The 16,976-nt window shown below is 38.4% G+C and overlaps 1 protein-coding gene and 1 long non-coding RNA gene across 2 annotated transcripts in view; one reads left to right on the top strand and one right to left on the bottom strand.

Moving 5' to 3' along the window:
* Window positions 1-16,976, top strand: part of ZNF260 (zinc finger protein 260) — a 77,027-nt gene that overhangs the window by 3,871 nt on the left and 56,180 nt on the right. The gene's annotated exons all lie outside the window — the stretch shown is intronic.
* Window positions 7,509-8,215, bottom strand: LOC121011395 (uncharacterized). The gene is made up of 2 exons (XR_005781599.1): window positions 7,985-8,215; window positions 7,509-7,737 (listed from the first exon to the last, which is right to left on the bottom strand). It is a non-coding gene; the product is annotated as an uncharacterized LOC121011395 (long non-coding RNA).

Below are 16,976 nucleotides of genomic sequence, written 5' to 3'. Positions count from 1 at the left end.
GGGGGAGGGGCAGAGAGAGAGGGAGACACAGAATCGGAAACAGGCTCCAGGCTCTGAGCCATCAGCCCAGAGCCCGACGCGGGGCTCGAACTCCCGGACCGTGAGATCATGACCTGGCTGAAGTCGGACGCTTAACCGACTTTGCCACCCAGGCGCCCCTAATTTTGATGAGATTTAAAAGGAATCTTTGAAAATCAGATTTGCTAATGTCCTAGAATAGAACTTAGTTTTCTTTTTCCAAATTGTTTATTTATATGTATTTCTTTTTTTTAAGTTTATTTATTTTGGGAGAGAGGGCGTGTGCGCACACACTCGAGCAGGGGAAGGGCAGAGAGAGAGGGAGAGAGAAAGAATCCCAAGCAGGCTCCCTGCTGTCACCATGGTGCCTGACACGGGTCTCAAGCCCGTGAACCCATGTGATCATAACCTAAGCTGAAACCAAGAGTCAGGCGCTATATTGACTGAGCCACCCAAGTGCTCCCTCATTTTTTTTTTTTAATTCTAGTTAGTTAAGGGGTGCCTGGGTGGCTCAGTTGGTTGAATGTCAGACTCTTGATTTCGGCTTAGGTCATGATCCCAAAGTTGTGGGATCATACACTGTGTTGGGCTCTTCACTGAGCGTGGAGTCAGCTTGAGATTCTCTCTCACTCTCTTTCCCTCTTCCTTCTCACCCACTCATGTGCGTGCTGTCTCCCACTCTCTCTCTCTAAAATAAATGAAATGGAAAAAAAATTTTAATCCTACTTAGTTAACATAGTGTAATAATGGTTTCAGGAGTAGAATTTAGTGACTCATCACTTGCATACAACACCCAGTGCTCATCATAATAAGTGCCCTCCTTAATACTCATCACCCATCTAGCCCATCCCCCACCTCCCTCCCTCCATCAACCCTCAGTTTGTTCTCTATCAAGAATCTGTTATGGTTTGCTTCCATCTCTCTTTTTTTCCCCCTTCCCATATGTTCATCTGTTTTGTTTCCTAAATTCCATATATGAGTAAAATCATATGGTATTTATCTTTCTGAGTGACTTATTTCCCTTAGGTTAATACACTCTAGCTCCATCCATGTCATTGCAAATGGGAAGATTTCTATTTCTTTGATGGCTGAGTAATATTCCACTGTCTATACCACATCTTCTTTATCCATTCATCAGTCCATGGACCCTTGGGCTCTTTCCATAGTTTGGCTATTTTTGTTGCTGTTATAAACATTGGAGTGCATGTGCCCCTTCGAATCAGCATTTTGGTATCCTTTGGATAAATACCTAGTAGTGCAATTCTTGGGTCATAAGGTAGTTTTATTTTTACCCTTTTGAGGAGCTTCCACAGTGATTGCATGAGATTGCATTCCCACCAGTAAGAGGGTTCCCCTTTCTCCACATCCTCGCCAACATCTGTTTCCTGAGTTGTTAGTTTTAGCCATTCTGACAGGTGTGAGGTGGTATCTCATTATGGTTTTGACTTGTATTTCCTTGATGATGAGTAATGTTGAACATTTTTCATGTGTCTTTTAGCCATCTGGGTGTCTTCTTTGTAAAAATGTCAATTCGTGTCTTCTGCACACGCACTTGAGCAGGGGAAGGGCAGAGGAAGAGGGAGAGAGAGAATCTTAAGCAGGCTCCACACCCAGGCTGCGTGAACATGGGGGTATCTATATATATCTTTTTGAGTTAATGTTCAAGTTTCCATCAGATAAATATCCAGAAGTGAAATTGTTGGATCATATGGTAGTTCTGTTTTAACTTTTTGAGGAACCTCCATACTGTTTTCCATAGCAACTGCACCAATATACATTTCCACCAGCAGTGCACAAGAATAGATTTCCTTTTCTCCTCATCCTTCCCAACACTTGTTATTTCTTGTCTTTTGGATAGTAGCCATTCTAGGAGGTGTGAAGTCATGTGTCATTGTGGTTTTGATTTGTATTTCCCTGATGATTAGTGGTGTAAACAACTTTTCATGTGTATTGGCCACTTGCATGTCTTCTTTGGAAAATATCTATTCAGACTCTCTACCCATTTTTAATCAGATTGTTTTTTGGCTGTTGAGTTGAAGCAGTTCTTTATATACCTTGGATATTAACCTCTTATCAGATGTATGACTTGCAATTCTTTTTTCCCATTCAATAGGTTACCTTTTCATTTTGTTGATGGTTTCCTTTGCTGTGCAGAGGCATTTTAATGTGCTGTAGTCCCACTTGTTTATTTTTGTTTTTGTTGCTTTTGGTGTCCAATCCAAAAATCATTGCCCAGACCATTGTCAAGGAGTTTACTATGTTTTCTTTTAGGAACTTTATGGTTTCAAGTCCTATGTTCAACTCCTTAATCCATTTTAAGTTCATTTTTGTGTATGGTGTAAAATATGTTCCAATTTCATTCTTTTGCATGTAGTTGTCCAGTTTTTCCAACACTGTGTCATGAATACTGTATGTTCTTGGCTCTTTTGTCATAAATTGACTATTTATATGTGGGTTTCTTTCTGGGCTCCTTGTTCTATTCCATTGACTAATGTGTCTTTTTTTAAATATTAATATCATAACTATTTTGATCACTATAGCTTTGTAATACAGTTTAAAATAAAAATGCATGATGCTTCCAGCTTTGTTTCTCAAGATTCCTTTCACTCTTCAGGGTCTTTTGTGGTTCCATACATATTTTAGGATTGTTTGTTGCATTTCTCTGAAAAATGTCATTGAAATTTTGATAGGGATGCATTGAATTTATCAATCTTTTGTGGTAGTCTAGATGTTTTAACAGTATTTAATTCTTCCAGTCTATGAGCGTGGATTACCTTTCTATTTATCTGTGTCTTCCTCAGTTTCTTTCAGCATTGTCTTATAGTTTTCAGTGTACAGGTCCTTCACCTCTTTGGTTAAATTTATTCCTATGTTTTTTTATTATTTTTTTAAAAAATTTTTTTCAACGTTTTTTATTTATTTTTGGGACAGAGAGAGACAGAGCATGAACAGGGGAGGGGCAGAGAGAGAGGGAGACACAGAATCGGAAGCAGGCTCCAGGCTCCGAGCCATCAGCCCAGAGCCCGACGCGGGGCTTGAACTCACGGACCGCGAGATCGTGACCTGGCTGAAGTCGGACGCCCAACCGACTGCGCCACCCAGGCGCCCCTGTTTTTTTATTATTTTTGATGCAATTGTAAATGGGATTGTTTAAAGATTACACCAAAACAACCTCTTAGAAGTAATAAATTCAATAAAGGTGCAGAATACAAAATCAATGTACAAAAATCAGTTGCATTTCTATATGCTAATAATTAATGATCAGAAAGAAATTTTATAAATAATAATAGAATGTCATCTGCAAATAGTGACAGTTTGACTTCTTCGTTTCTGTTTTGGAGGCCTTTAATTTTTTTTCTTACCTAATTGCTCTGGCTAGGACTTCTGATGTTGAACAAAAGTGGTAAGAGTGGGCATCCTTTCTTGTTTCTGATCTTGGAGGAAAAGCTTTCAGATGTTCACCACTGAGTATGATCTTAGCTTTGTGCTTGTCATATATGACCTTATTATGTTGAGGTATGTTCCCTCAATGCCCACTTTGTTTAGTTTTTAACAAATTCATGTTGAATTTTGTCAAATGCTTTTTCTGGATCTATTGATTTCTGGTCATATGATTTTTATCCTTAATTTTTTGTCCTTTTACCCTTAATTTTGTTAATCCTTCATTGTGTGTCAATTGATTGACTTGTGGATATGGAAACATCCTAGCATTCCTGGAATAAATTTCACTTGATCATGGTATATGATCTTTTTAATGTATTGTTGAATTCAGTTTGCTATTTTTGGAAGATTTATGCATTTGAGTATGTTTTTTATTTTGCTTCTGCCAACAAGAAATTTGGCCCGTGAGGGTACCTGGGTGGCTCAGTCAGTTAAGTGTCTGACTTTAGCTCAGGTCATGATCTCACAGTTCATGAGTTTGAGCCCTGTGTCATGCTCCGTGCTGCCAGCCTGCTTTGGATCCTCTGTCCTGCTTCTCACTACTCCTTCCCCATTACTGCACTCTCTCCTTCTCTCTCAAAAATAAATAAACATTAAAAAAAAAATTTGGCCCATGAATTTGCCACATTTTTAAAAGAGACAAAGTTACAGTTTTATCATACTTCTAGACATGTAGTTATAAGTAGATAGTGGTAGTGGTCACCATGTGATCTGGCACATCTAAATATTCAAAACTTTTGTAATTTCAATTACCAGAGGAGCATAATAAAACTAGTAAGACTGCTATTCAGAGTTTCATATTTTTTAGAGATTGTGATTTCTTTCATAAGACCTAGGAATGATCTGGGAGATCCAAGTTTCATACAAGACCTCATCATACACATTATACTTGAAAGGACATATTTACAGACACAGAAGTAAATATGCATATAACTCCTGTGTTGGATATGGGAACAAGATTGAGCCTTTTATTATTAGGCTCAAGCTGTCACTTGTTAGATAAGATTCTTTAAACTAGTTATATGTGTGCAGCTTTATGTGGAGGGCAAGAATATTTGTCCTCCTATGCTTTTTGAGAATCTTTGTGACAAATATTATTAATGAGGAAGAACACTGAAATAAGTTACCATGACATGGAAAAACAGACCTGAGAATCTCAAATTTCACTGTAAGAAAAAGGAGAAGAACAAAGGGAATTTTCAAAAGTAATGAAACAAGATACATGAAATATTCTTTACAAGTTCATCAATTAATAGGCAACTTTTACTTGGTGTCATTGTTATGCCACTGAAAGTGCTTTATATGTTTTATTTCATTTGATACATACAGCAACACTTTGAGGTAGGTCACTGTTGTTTTTCCCATTTTACTGATGAGGAAATAAAGTCAGTTAAGTAATGTAGTAAAAAGTTACACAGTTAGTAACAACCAAAAATAAGGTTAATGAACTGAATTTTGGATGACAGATTCTATGTTCTTTATTATGATAGTATACAACCTCTGATCATTTTTTAAATCTGATTGTCTCACTAATTCATCAAATTTTTTTCATCAACATTTAATATGGATCAAGGGCAAATACTGCAGATATTGACAACCTACAGCTCACCATACTTTATTTAACCTTTATTTAACCTTTATTGCCTACTATTAGATATTCAGAATGATCATAAACTATTTTGTAGTATATGTGGATCTTTATAATAGAATTTTATCTGCATTCATATGTTTCTTTTCTTTTTAATGCTTTTTTAAATTTATTTTTGAAGGAGAGAGAGAGAGAGAGACAGAGCATGAGTGGGGGAGGAGCAGAGAGAGAGGGAGACACAGAATTCGAAGCAGGCTCCAGGCTCTATGCTGTCGTCACAGAGCCCAACACGTGGCTCGAACTCACGGACCATGAGATCATGATCTGAGCCAAAGTTGGACGCTCAGCCGACTGAGCCACCCAGGCACCCCTCTTTTCTTTTTTTTTTTTTTTTAAGTAGGCTCCATGCCCAACATGGGGCTTGAACTCACAATCCCAAGATCAAGAGTCACATGCTCTGAGCCAGCCAGGCATCCCTGCTTTTATATGTTTCTTTTCTTTTTTTAAATGTTTTTTTGAGGGAGAGAGAGCATAAGTGAGGGAGGAGCAGAGAGAGAGAGAGAGGAGAGACAGAAGATCCGAAACAGGCTCTATACTGACAGCAGCAAGCCTGATGTGGGCTTTGAACTCACAAACTGTGAGATCATGACCTGAGCTGAAGTTGGATGCTCAACAACTGATCCACCCAGGCACCCTTATATCTGTTTCCTAAGGAAGAATTTCTAGAATTTGCATTTCTAAGTCAAACATCAGATATTAAGTGCCTACAATTTGCCAATATTGTTCATGTAACATGTAATTAAGTGCCTAAAGTATGCCAGTATTGTTCATGTAACTTAAAGAGACATAGCTTCTATCCCTTAACTTGTTTATAACAGACCATGTAAATATATACTATGAATAGGACTAAAACTATGGTAGGGTATGGGAAAGATTATTAAAGAAATCAGACAATGTCCCTTTGTAGTTGTTGAAAAGGGATATAATTGACACAAACCCAAGGCTATAAGGTTTTGATCAACTTACACTAAAGCCATGATTTGTCAGAGTTCCCCAAAAACATCCTCAAATTTGATGATGTGCTAAGACTTACAGAATTAAAGAAAATGGTGGTTATGAAAGGATATAATTTAAAATCAGCAAAGAGAAAAGTCACATAGGATTAAAATCAGCAAAGAGAAAAGTCACATAGGATGAAGAGCAGGAAAAAACTAGATGTGAGCTTCCATTGGACTCACACAAACAGTGCTTAATTCTCCCAGCAACAATTTGTAAGAACACATGTGAACTGAGCCATGGAAGCTCACCTGAGCTTTTGGGTCCAGAGTTTTTATTGAGGATCAGAAACAGCCACGGGAAACAAACAAACAAACAAATGAAATATAGGCATGGAGTAACTATGTGATTTACCCTTACCTACTCAATTTCAAGCCCCTACAGAGGGCCCCTGGCAACAAAACAGTTTACCAAAAGTCACATTGTTAGCAAAGACTATTTGGCATAGCTCAAAAAAGCTTTTATTATTTTTTAAGTTTACTTATTTATTTTTGAGAGAGAGAGAGTGAGTGAGCAGGGGAAGGGCAGAGAGAGAGGAGAGAGAATCCCAGGCAGGCCCCACACCATCAGCACAGAGCCCGACATGAGGCTCGAACTCAGGAACTGTGAGATCATGACCTGAGCTGAAATCAAGAGTCACTTAACCAACTGAACCACCCAGGTGTCCCTCAAAAAAAGCTTTTAAAGGGAGGATATTCTAAGGGCTCCCAGCTTATCTCACAGTAGCTGGCCAAGGGCCATTCCTTTCTGTGGAAAGTGCAGAGTCTGTGTACTCCAGGTCTACTAAGATAATTTTTATTGCACCCAAGTGATATCCATGGAGGTGAATGGAATTATTTACTAACCTTTATGCTTTAGTGTATTTTGGTAGGTTATAGATTATTTCTAACTTTCCAGCAAATTACTCATGCTCAGATTTCATTCCATAATGAAGTAATTCTGAACTACACAGGCAAGAACCAGAGTTACAACTTACTTTGTAGTGAGAAGAATGTGAATTCCAAACTCACCTCTGCCACCTTATCTTTGCATGTGTTTTATATATTTTTTCTAACTGAAACATAAATTACTGCAAATCATGCAAACAACATTCTAGTTTGTTTTTAACATGTATATATACCCATTTAACCATCACATTTTAACATGTATATATACCCATTTAACCATTTTCTTACTCATCAAGAAAAACGTATTTCCTTCTAGTCATTACCAACTCACCCCTCCCTACCCTCAACAAAGGTAACTACTGTTCTTACCACTATGATGATAGATTCATTTTAATTAGATTCATATAAAAGAAGTTGATATAAATGTGATTTTACATAATATTGTATACATTTTTATCTGGCCTGTTTTGCTTAATTTCACATTTGTGAGAATCATCTGTGTTTGTACTATTTTATCATTAGGTAATCTCCCATAATAAGAATAAATCCTATTTTATTTTGCTCTCCTTTTTTTTTTTTTTAACTAATCTCTATGCCCAAAATGGGGTTCAACTCATGACTCCAAGATCAAAAGTCACATGCTCTACTGACTGAGCCATCCAGGCACATCTGTCCTATTTTTTGATGGGCATTTGTGTCATTAACAGTTGGAGGCTTATATAATGATCCACCCAGGCACTCCTCTACCTTTTGATTCTTTTTTTTTTTTTTTAAATTTTTTTTCAACGTTTTTTATTTATTTTTGGGACAGAGATAGACAGAGCATGAACGGGGGAGGGGCAGAGAGAGAGGGAGACACAGAATCGGAAACAGGCTGCAGGCTCCGAGCCATCAGCCCAGAGCCTGACACGGGGCTCGAACTCACGGACCGCGAGATCGTGACCTGGCTAAAGTCGGATGCTTAACCGACTGCGCCACCCAGGCACCCCTCTACCTTTTGATTCTTATGAGTAATCCTGCAAAGAATATTCATGTTCAAGTTTTTGTGTAGACATACATCTTCGTTTCTCTTCTATATGCCTACCAGTTGAATTGCTGTATCATATGGTAACTCCATTTTGAACATTTTGAAAAATTGCTAGACTGTTTTCCAAAGCAGTCACACTATTTTTAATTCCAATCAGCAGCATATGAGGGTTCTGATTTATTCACATCCCCCAACACCTGTTAGTATCTGAGTTTTTCTTTGTAGGTATCCTAGTAGGTATGAAGTAGTATCTCACTGTAGTATTTTACTCTGCTAAAATATATTTAAATGTTTTTTTTTTAACGTTTATTTTTGAGACAGAGACAGAGCATGAATGGGGGAGGGTCAGAGAGAGAGAGTGAGACACAGAATCTGAAACAGGCTCCAGGCTCTGAGCTATCAGCACAGAGCCCGACGTGGGGCTCGAACTCACGGACCGTGAGATCATGACCTGAGCCGAAGTCGGCCGCTTAACCGACTGAGCCACCCAGGCGCCCCTGCTAAAATATATTTAAATAAGATTTAGTATATTAAACATTTTTAAGGTTAAAATTCAGTGGCATTAAATACACTTACATGGTTATGCAACCATCACCACCTATCTCCAGAACTTTCTCATCTTCTAAACTGAAACTCTGTACCGATAGTGACACTCTTTGATTCCCTTTTGGGTATGTTCTATAGTATCCTGTTTGTGGTTACCATGGGAAGTATATATCATAAAGTTATATAACAATCTATTTTAAATTGACATCAACTTTGTTCACATACAAAAACTCTACTTTTCAGATTCACTTTCACTGACTTTAGATTAAGTCATGAGGTAACTTTTTTTTTTTTAACGTTTATTTATTTTTGAGACAGAGAGAGACAGAGCATGAGCAGGAGAGGGTCTGAGAGAGAGGGAGACACAGAATCCGAAACATGCTCCAGGCTCCGAGCTGTCAGCACAGAGCCCGACGCGGGGCTCGAACCCACAGACCTCGAGATCATGACCTGAGCCGAAGTCGGACGCTTAACCGACTGAGCCACCCAGGCACCCCAACTTTTTTTTTTTCAATAGGCTCTATGCCCAACATGGGGCTTGAACTCATGACCATGAGATCAGGAGTTGGATGTTCCACCAACTGAGCCAGCCAGGTGTCCCATGAATTAACATTTTTATGTACTGTGTACCCATTAATGTATATATAACTATTTTTTATTCATTTATCTTTTATATCTGTAGAAAACAAAAAGTGGAGTTAAACCAAAATTACAAAAATAATGGCTTTTATATTTTCCCTATGTATTTTCCTCTACGGGAGTTTTTTATATCTCCATATGGGTTTGAGTTACTGTCTGGCTTCCTTTCAACTTGAAAGTCTCCCTTTGGCATTTTTTTGTAGAGAATGTCTAGTGAAAATGAACTCTCAGTTTTCCTTTATCAGGGAAGTCTTAATTTCTCCCCCACTTTTTTTAACTTTTTTTTTTTACACACCCCCCCCCATTTTCTAAAGGACAATTTTGCCACATATAAAGTTTTCAGTTGACAGTGTTTCTTTTAGCATTTTAACTTTTTTTTTTTTTTAAGTAATCTCTGTGGCCAATGTGTTGCTTGAATTTACGACCCCAAGATCAAGAGTCGCATGTTCTATGGACAGAGCCAGCTGATGCCTTTTTAGCATTTTAAATGAATCATCCCGTTGGAGCATCTGGGTGGCTCAGCTGGTTGAGTGTCTGACTATTAATATCACCTCAGGTCATGATCTCACAGTTTGTGAGATTGAGCCCTGCATTGGGCTCTGCAGTAACAGTGCAGAGCCTGCTTAGGATTCCGTCTCCCTCTCTGCCCCTACCCACCTTGCACACACATGCTGTCTTTCAAAATAAATTAATAGGGGCACCTGTGTGGCTCAGTCAGTTGAGCATCTGACTTTAGCTCAAGTCATGATCTTGCAGTTCATGAGTTTGAACCTCACATGGGACTCTGCTGCCAGCACTGAGCCCGGTTCAGATCTTCTGTCTCCCTCTCCCTCTGTCCCTCAACCCCCCAGCACTTGCTCTTGCTCTCTCTAAATTTTTTTTAAATAATTTTTTATTAAAAAAAATTTTTTAATGTTTATTTGTTTTTGACAGAGAGAGAGAGAGAGACAGAGCATGAGCAGGGGAGGGCAGAGAGAAAGGGAGAAACAGAGTCGGAAGTAGGCTCCAGGCTCTGAGCTGTCAGCACAGAGCCCGCCGCTGGGCTTGAACTCACAGACCGCAAGATCATGACCTGAGCTGAAGTCGGACGCTCAATCTACTGAGTCACCCAGGCACCCCTCTCATTAAATTTATTTATTTATTTTTTAAGTGTTTATTTATTTTTGAGACAAAGAGAGACAGAGCATGAACGGGGGAGGGTCAGAGAGAGAGGGAGACACAGAATCCGAAGTAGGCTCCAGGCTCAGAGCTGTCAGCACAGAGCCCGACACAGGGCTCGAACTCACGGACCGTGAGATCATGACCTGAGCCGAGGTGGGTCACAAAACCGACTGAGCCACCCAGGTGCCCCTGTTATGGTTTTTATATGCATTTCCCTGATCACGACTTTTGGCATATTTTTCCTCCACATGCTTAATGACATTTCTATATCTTCTTTGGAGAAATGTCTATTGAAATCTGTTACCAGATGTCTTTTTGTTCTTTAGTTGTGGTCGTCTTTACATAAACCCTTATCAAGGGTTTAACCCTATTAAACCCTTATCAAATGTATCATTTATAAATATTTTCTCCTATTCTGTAGATTGTGTTTTCAGTTTTACCGGGAATGTTCTTTGAAAATTTCAATTTTGATGAAGCCCAATTTTTCCATTTTTTTCTCCTTGTTTGTGCTTTTGGTGTGCCGAGAATCCTTTGCCAAATTTAAGGTCATGATGATTTACTCCTGTATTTTCTTCTATAGGTTTTATATTTGCATGCCTTATAGTTGGGTCATTGATCAGTTTTTAGTTCATCTTTGTATATATTGTGAGGAAAGGGTCTAATTTCGTTCTTTTGTATGTAGCTATCCAGTTTTCCTATCATCATTTGTTGAAAAGACTGTCCTTTCTCCACTAAAAGGTCTTTGCACTCTTGTCAACACTCATTTGACCAGAGGGGCGCCTGGGTGGCTCAGTAGGTTAAGCATCCGACTCCTGGGTTCCGCTCAGGTCATTAGCTCACAGTTTGTGAGTTTGAGCCCCACATCAGGCTCTGTGCTGACAGCATGGAGCCTACTTGGGATCCTCTCCTTCTCTCTCTCTGCCCCTCCCTACTCGCTCTCTCTCAAAATAAAAAAGAAAAATCAATGGACCAGAGAGATACCTGGATTTAATTTCCAATCAGTTCTATTCTGTTGATTAATATATCTAACCTTATGGGGCGCCTGGTGGCTTAGTCAGTTGTGTCCGACTTGATTTTGGCTTGAGTCATGATCACAGGGCTGTGGGGATCAAGCCGAGCCCCGAGTCTGCTCCATGCTGGGTGTGGGACCTGCTTGGGATTCTCTCTCTCCCTCTGCCCTTCTCCCCTGCCTGTGCTCTCTAAAAAAACCAAAAAACAAAACAGTAGATACATCTAACCTTATGCCAGTGTCCAACTGCTTTGATTATTGTATATTTGTAACTTTTAGATTGGTAAATGTTAGTTTTTCAGGGTTGTTTTTTTTTTCCCTAACTGATTTGGTTATTCTGAATTACTTGCAATTTCGTATGAATTTAGAAGTCAGCATGTCAGTTTCTACAAAGAAGCCAGTTGGGACTCTGACAGGAGTTGCATAACATTTAGATCACTTTGGAGAATATCGTGATCTTATTATTGAGTAGCCTGGTTCATAAACATGGGATGATCTTCACTTAATTACCTTAACTTCTTTCATTAGTATTTTGTATTTTTTAAAGTATACAGTTTGAATTTTTGTCAAATATTTTATTAATTTGGATACTATTATAAATGGAATTACTTATTTCAGATTGTTATTGCATATGTATAAAAATATTTTATTTTTGCATATTTATTTGCATCCTGCAATCTTGCTCCATTCTAATAGTGTTATAGTCAAATTTTTGGATTTTCTGTATATAAGGTCATACCATCTATTAATGGAAATCATTTTCCTTCCTTCTTTCCACTATGGGTGCCTTTATTGATATTTCCTATTTGTCCCAGCTAGATCTGTAGAACAATGTTGATTAGAAGAGGCAATAAAGTATAGACTTGTCCTCTTCCAACATCGAGGGGTAAGCATCACTAAGTCTAATGGTAGCTGTCAATTTTATCCTGTGGAGATAGTTCCCTTCTATTCATACGTTCACTCTCTTTTGTCATGAAAGGGTGTTGGATTTTGTAAATGCTTTCTCTTCATGAATGAAGATGGTCATGTAGTTTATTTTTTATTTTTTAAAGTTTTATTTATTTTGAGAGAGAGAGAGAAACAGAGCACGTGAGTGGGGAAGAGGCAGAGAAAGAGGCAGAGAGAGAATCCCAAGCAGGCTCAGCACTGTCAGTGCAGAGCCTGAGGCAGGGCTTGAACCCATGAACGGTGAGATCATGACCTGAGCCAAAATCTAGAGTCAGATGCTTAATTGACTGAACCACCCATGTGCTCCTATTTTTTATGATTCCGATATGTTACATTAGATTAACAATCTAATTTTGAATTCCACAGATAAATCCCACTTGGTCAAGGTATATAATTCTTTTTATATGTTCCTAGATTCAGATGACTAGTGTTTTGTTTAGATTTTTTGCATCCATATTCATAAAAGGTATTAGTGATAGTTGCCCTTTTTTGTAATGTCTTTTTCTGATGTAGCTATCAGGTTAATTTTGAGTTCATAAAATTAGGAAGTTTTCCCTCCTTTTTACTTCAAGAGTTTGTAAAGAATTAGTATTCTGCTTGGTTTGGTAGACTTTAACTGTGAAGCTGTGCTGACCTAGGCTTTTCTTTATGGGTAGTTTTTAAAATAACTAATTCATTTACTTATTTGTTAGACTATTATTCAAATATTCTACCTCCATGAGTAGATTTGGAAGTTTGTGCCTTTGTATGATTTTATCCAATTCATCTGAGTTTTCTGATTTTTTTAAATGTTTATTTATTTTGAGAGAGAGATAGTGCATGAGCAGAGGAGAGGCAGAGGGAGAAAGAGAGAGAGAGAGAGAGAGAGAGAGAGAGAGAAATCCCAAGCAGGCTCCATGCTGTTAGCACAGAGCCCTGACACGGGGGCCCAATCCCATGCACCGTGAGATCATGACCTGAGTGGAAACCAAGAGTTGAACACTGAACCAGTTGAGCCACACAGGCGCCCCAAGGGCTTCCTGATTTCTTGTTGTACAATTGTTCATCCTATTCCTTTGTAATCAATTTTTATTTCTGTAAGGTTGGTAGTACTGTCCCCTCTTTCACTTATGATTGTGGTAATAGGAGTCTTTGTTCTCTCTGGTCATTCTTGATCATCTAAACATTTGTGAACTTTTAAAAACTTTTCATAGAACCAGGGGCGCCTGGGTGGCTAGGTTGGTTAAGCATCTGACTTTGGTCAGGTCACGATCTTGCGGTTTGTGGGTTCGAGCCCTGTGTCAGTCAGGCTCTGTGCTGACATCTGAGAGCCTGGAGCCTGCTTCAGATTCTGTGTCTTCCTCTCTCTCTGCCCCCCCCCACTCAAAAATAAATAAACATTTAAAAAATTTTTAATAAAAAAACCCACTTTTCATAGAACCAGATTTTAGTTTCATTTATTTTTGGATATTTTTCATATATGATATGTTTACTCTTTTCACAGTGACTTAAGGAGGGAGGTTAAATTTGACCTAGATATTTACTTTTAATTACAGGCACTTTAAACTTTAAAAGCTTTCCTCTAATCATTAATTGCATGTCATAAGTTTTGATATGTTGTCTTCATTTATTATTCGCAAATTGTTTTCTAGTTTCCTTTTTCATTAAAAAAAATTTTTTTAACGTTTTTTAATTTATTTTTGAGACAGAGAGCATGAGCAGGGGAGAGGCAGAGAGAGAGAGACACAGAATCTGAAGCAGGCTCCAGGCTCTGAGCTGTCAGCACAGGGCCCAATGCAGGGCTCAAACTCATGGACTGTGAGATCATGATCCGAGCTGAAGTCGGACGCCCAACCGACTGAGACACCCAGCTGCCCTTCCTTTTTCATTTTTAATATATTGATTATTTAGGAGTGTTTTGTTTAAAAAAATTTTTTAAGCTTTATCCATTTTTCAGAGACAGAGACAGAGACAGAGCATGATGGGGGAGGGGCAGAGAGAGAGGGAGATACAGAATCCGAAGCAGGCTCCAGGCTCTGAGCTGTCAGCACAGAGCCCAGGCTTGAACTCACAGACAGTGAGATCATGACCTGAGCTTGAGTTGGACGCTTAACCGACTGAGCCACCCAGGCGCCCCTAGGAGTGTTTTTTTTAAATTCCATGTTTTGGAGTTTCCCATTTTTCCGTTATTTATTTGTAACTACATTATGGATAGACAAACTGTTTTTTATTGTTTTTTTTTAAATTTAGTTTTCTGTTCTAGCCTAGCATATAGTTTCTTGTGGAAAATATTCCATGTGCATTTGAAAAGAATGTATATTTTGCTATTGTTGGGTGAAGTGTTTTATAAATGTATGTTAAGTCTAAGTGGTTTATAGTGTTGGTTATAGATTTTTCTGTTTCCTTGACCTTTTTTCCTAATTGTTCTATCCATTATGAGCGTGGGATAGACGTGTGTGGCCACTTTTGCTGAATTGTCTTTCTCTATTTCTGTCAGTTAATTGTGAAAATATACATAACAGGATTTGCTATTTAATCATTTTACAGTATACAATTCAGTGATATTAAGTAAACACACAATGTGCAACCTTTACCATCTAATTGCAGAATTTTTCATCATCCCGAAAGGGAACTCTGTACCCCGTAAGTAATCACTCTTTACTGCCTCTCCCTCAACCCCCTGCAATAACGAATTTTTCAAAATCTAAAGTTTTATCTATTTTAGGTATTTCAAATAAATGGATTAATATTCATATAAATGGGACAACAATATAATAATTGAAAGGCATTTGTGTCTGGCCTCTTCCAGTTAGCATGTTTTCAAATTTCACATGATGTAACAGGTATCAGTAATTGTTTCCTTTTGATGGCTAATATTCCATTGTGTTGTGTTTTCTTTTATGGCCTAACATATGATCTATTCTAGACCATTTTTCATTTGTACTTGAGAATATGTATTCTGGTATTTGGTGTTGTGTTCGGTGTATGTCTGGGATGTCCAATTGATTTATAGTGTTGCTGTACTCTCCTATTTCCAAATTATCTTTTGCCTAGTCTTTCTATCCATTATTGGAGTTGGTTTATTGGAGTCTCAAACTTTATTGTAGAACTTTCTATTCCTCCCCTCAATCCTGTCAATTGTTGCTTCATATATTTTGGGGCTTTAAGGCATATATATTCATAGTAGTTGTATTTTCTTGGTGGGCTGACCCCTTTTATCAACATAGAAGATGTTCCTTTGTCTCTTGTCTCTTCTAAGCCTATTTGGTCTCATGTAGGCTTCCAATTCTTTGAGGACTACTGGTATGCAACACATTTTTATATCCTATTTTCAACCTATTTATATGTTTGGATTTGTCATCAGTTTGTTGTAGACTGACTACAGTTGCACTGTATTTTCTATCCATTCTGCCAATCTCTGCATTTTAGTTGAAGATTCTAATACATTTGCATGTAAAGTAATAACTGAGGAGGACTTTTCTACTTGTTTTCTATATATACTGTCTTCTATTTTTTTTTTTAAATTTTCTAATGTTTATTTATTTTTGAGAGAGAGAGAGCGAGGGAGGGACAGAGAGAGAGGGAGACACAGAATCCAAAGCAGGCTCCAGGCTCTGAGCTGTCAGCACAGAGCCCAATGTGGGGCTCGAACCCATGGGCTGTGAGATCCTGACCTGTGCTGAAGTTGGATGCTTAACTGACTGAGCCACCCAGGTGCCCCTCTTCTGTGCTTTTCTATCCCTAATTAATGACTTCCTTTCTGTTCCACTGACTTTTTTTTGTAGTTTACCATTTGACTCCTTTTATATTTCCTATTCATTATACAATTTAATCATTTTATTAGCATTTATCCTGTAGATTTCAATTAAAAATTTGCATTTGTGATGAACTAGTTTGAAATAAAACTAACTTTATTCAGGGGTCCCAAAATCACTCTCAGGTTCAGTGATTTTCTAGAAGGACTCACAAAAGTAAAAAAAAGTTGGGGCATCTGGGTGGCTCAGTCAGTTAAATGTCCCAATTCTTGATGTCAGCTCAGGTCATGATCTCCTGATTTGTGGGATAGAGCCCTTCAGGGGGCTCTGTGCTAAAAGCATGGAGCCTGCTTGGGATTCTCTCTCTTTCTCTGCCCACCCCCCCCCACTTTCTCTTTCTCTCTCAAAATAAACATTTTTTTGCATGAGTTTTTTTCTTTTTAAAAAGGTTTATTTTTGAGAGAGAGTGCGTGCATGAGCGGGGAGGGGCAGAGAGAGAGGGAGACAGAAGATACCACAAAGGCTCTGTGCTGACAATAGAGAGACTGATGTGGGGCTCAAACTCATGAGCTGTGAGATCATGACTAGAGCTGAAGTTGGACACTTAACCAGCTGAGCCACCCAGTGGCTCTGATTTTTTAAAAAGTCAGAAAAACTGTTGTACTCAGTTTTTGCCCCCCCCACCCCCCCCCCCCCCCCCAGTGACAGGATACAGATTAAAATCATTAAATGCCAGGTAATCTACCAGGAGCTCGTAAAGGACCTTCACTTTTGTTTGGAATAGGCAAAGCTTTAAACATTTCAGACCCGCTGAGTCAAACCTTCACTGTACGCCTATTTAGCTTTAATAGAAAAACTTTGCCCCTGTAACTGCTCAAGTTCTCCCTTTTAAAGTTGCTTTTGTCCTAGATTATATCTTTAT

Source organism: Herpailurus yagouaroundi, unplaced genomic scaffold (assembly GCF_014898765.1).
Source record: "Herpailurus yagouaroundi ecotype Mexico unplaced genomic scaffold, PumYag 194, whole genome shotgun sequence".
Lineage (NCBI taxonomy): Eukaryota > Metazoa > Chordata > Mammalia > Carnivora > Felidae > Herpailurus > Herpailurus yagouaroundi.
This window is presented reverse-complemented; position numbering and strand designations above follow the sequence as displayed.